Source organism: Panthera uncia, chromosome D1, assembly GCF_023721935.1.
Source record: "Panthera uncia isolate 11264 chromosome D1, Puncia_PCG_1.0, whole genome shotgun sequence".
Classification (NCBI taxonomy): domain Eukaryota; kingdom Metazoa; phylum Chordata; class Mammalia; order Carnivora; family Felidae; genus Panthera; species Panthera uncia.
The window spans coordinates 54,127,313-54,130,548 of NC_064808.1; the positions used below are offsets into that span (position 1 = coordinate 54,127,313).

General features: G+C 36.4%; 1 protein-coding gene and 1 pseudogene across 4 annotated transcripts in view; one reads left to right on the plus strand and one right to left on the minus strand.

Moving 5' to 3' along the window:
* FCHSD2 (FCH and double SH3 domains 2) overlaps window positions 1–3,236 on the minus strand; it is a 302,350-nt gene that overhangs the window by 263,500 nt on the left and 35,614 nt on the right. The window lies entirely within an intron of this gene.
* LOC125917918 (uncharacterized) lies at window positions 1,723–1,880 on the plus strand (annotated as a pseudogene).

The following is a 3,236-nucleotide window of genomic DNA, read 5'->3' on the forward strand; positions in this document are numbered from 1 at the left end:
TGCTATTGCTGGGTCATAGGGTAGGTCTATTTTTAATTTTCTGAGGAACCTCCACACTGCTTTCCAGAGCGGCTGCACCAATTTGCATTCCCACCAACAGTGCAAGAGGGTTCCTGTTTCTCCACATCCTCTCCAGCATCTATAGTCTCCTGATTTCTTCATTTTGGCCACTCTGACTGGCGTGAGGTGGTATCTGAGTGTGGTTTTGATTTGTATTTCCCTGATGAGGAGCGACGTTGAACATCTTTTCATGTGCCTGTTGGCCATCCGGATGTCTTCTTTAGAGAAGTGTCTATTCATGTTTTCTGCCCATTTCTTCACTGGGTTATTTGTTTTTCGGGTGTGGAGTTTGATGAGCTCTTTATAGATTTTGGATACTAGCCCTTTGTCCGATGTGTCATTTGCAAATATCTTTTCCCATTCCGTTGGTTGCCTTTTAGTTTTGTTGGTTGTTTCCTTTGCTGTGCAGAAGCTTTTTATCTTCATAAGGTCCCAGTAATTCACTTTTGCTTTTAATTCCCTTGCCTTTGGGGATGTGCCGAGTAAGAGATTGCTACGGCTGAGGTCAGAGAGGTCTTTTCCTGCTTTCTCCTCTAAGGTTTTGATGGTTTCCTGTCTCACATTCAGGTCCTTTATCCATTTTGAGTTTATTTTTGTGAATGGTGCAAATCACATATATCTTACTAGGTTGTTTTGAAGATTAAGTGAAATAAATGGATATAGAAGCACTTTGGGAAATATAAAGGACTCAGCTAATGCTTATTATTAGGCTACAAATATGTGGTACAAAAATTCATAATAGGTGTCTTACAGAATTGTGTTAATAAATCCAAATTATTTTAATTATTTATAAGTTTTACACAATCATATATACAATCACTTTAAAAAATATTTGTTGAGGGGCACCTGGGTGGCTCGGTAGGTTGAGTGTCTGACTTCAGGTCAGGTCATGATCTTGTGGTTTGTGGGTACGAGCCCCGCATTGGGGTCTCTACTATCAGTGCAGAGCCTATCTCAGATTTTCTGTCTCACTCTCTCTCTGTCCCTCCTTCTGTCTCTCTCACTCTCAAAATTAAACATAAGACTTTTTTTTAATTAAAAATTTTTGTTGACTGAATAGACTATTCCAGAATTAACAATAATTTTTAAATCTGTTAAGTCCAAATGAAGAAAATGCACTGTATTACAGAACTCTAAAATCTGACAAGGTATTTGGTAAAATAAGTACCTGTAAAGTTAGCTGGTAAAAGTAAGGCTTCGATCTTCACAGGATTCTCTACAAGCTAATATTTGCATCCAAAGATTTCCAGAACTACTTAAAAATCATAAAATCAGAGAAATGAGAAACTTTAGACATCACGTAGAGAACACCTTTGATTCACAGAAAAAGTGACTGAGGCAAGAAAGAATTTTATACAATTTTCAAATTTCCCTTACTGGAGCTGGGAGTGTGTGGAAGAGAAGGACATCAAAAACAAAATGAAGCAAGAATTTCTTCCAGTTAGGGTCTTAAATCTGCATTCCCCTCATCAAAAAATCCTTGAGTACAATAACAAGAAAACAGCTATAGGAAGTTACTGAATTTCTGCAGAATTAAAAAATTTATGGCTAGAATACTACAATTCCAATCATAACATTGCCTAAGAATTTCACATTTTGACAGAGATAGAATAATATCCTACAGGATTAATAAACATATTTATTTATAAATAAATATTGTGGATCACTTCTCAGGCTTTTGGCTGAAATCAAGTGTAGAATCTGTTCTTATCAGTTTAATAAGTACTGTGGAAAATTTAAAAACTACCACTGGATATCCAGAACTCTGAACTTCTTATAGCCTAGTTCATAGATCTATTACTATTTACTGGAAAATCTGTATTTTTTTTTTTTTTTTTTTTTTTAAGTAGGCTTCATGCCTAGTGTGGATTCCAATGCTGGGCCTGAACTCATGACCCGGAGATCGAGAACTGAGCTAAGATCAAGAGTTGGACACTTAACTGACTGAACCACCCAGGCACCACTGGAAAATCTGTGTTCTTTTTTTTTTTAAATTTTTTTATTTATTATTTTTGAGAGAGTGAGTGGGGAAGGGGCGGGGGGGGGGGGGGCAGTGCAGATAGAGGATCCAAAGCAGGCTCTGTACTGACAGCAGGGCGCCCGATGCGAGGCTTGAATTCATGAATCGTGAGATCACAACCTGGGCCGAAGTTGGACACTTACCTGACTGAGCCACCCAGGCGCCCCTGGAAAAGCTGTATTCTTAAAAGTGCTTTGTAATATCTCCCTAAAATTAAAACTTTATATATTTGAATACACACCTAATTTAAGTCTAAGAAGTTTACTTTGGTCAACATTTGCTTTACACATGTCACATAAAACTGATAGAGCAAAGACGCAAACTGAGAGTGGTGTCTCCAGACACCACTTTTTAAAATACAGTAAGAAAGCAACAGTGATCATCTCTGGATGACAGGACCACGGAGTGATTTTAACTTTCTGTGAACATTTTTCAACATGGAAGTACAACTAAAAATATAAACCCACATCCATGTAGTTACCACAAATGTTAAACTTACATTTTATTTGCTTCAAATGTATTTCGGGGAAATGTAATTGCACAATATACTAAAGTCTACCAGTTCTAGAACTGATCCACCTTCTCTTCTAAGAGACGACCAATACCATGTGCTTCCTACCCAAGTTTTTATACTTTAAATATACAGATTTCTACCAACAGTACATAGTATTTTGTCATTCTGCAACTTGGGTCTTTCCGGTAAATGTTAAGACTATGAGATCTACCCAAGAGATGTATTTCTTTCAATTGTTGCATTATATTTCATCATACATTTATACCACTATTCATTTATTCAGCCATCTCCCTAAAAAGCACTTTAAATTGTTACCCATTTTTTGCAATTATATAACAATTTGTTCAGTTTTTTTTATATAATATGCATATAATAAAATGCATAAATTTTATATATGTATTATGTGAGTTGTGACAAACATATACACCTGTGTAATCCAAATGCCTATCAAGATAGAGAATGACAGCATCATCCCAGAAAGTTCCTTCATGCCCTTTCCTGGACAATTCCCTCTCATAACCTACAGAGGAAACCACTGTATTGATTTATTTTCCACCATAAATTAGTTTTGCCTATTCTTTTTTTTTTTTTTTTTTTTTTTTTTTTTGAGTGAGAGACAGCGTGAACAGGGGGTGGGGGGGG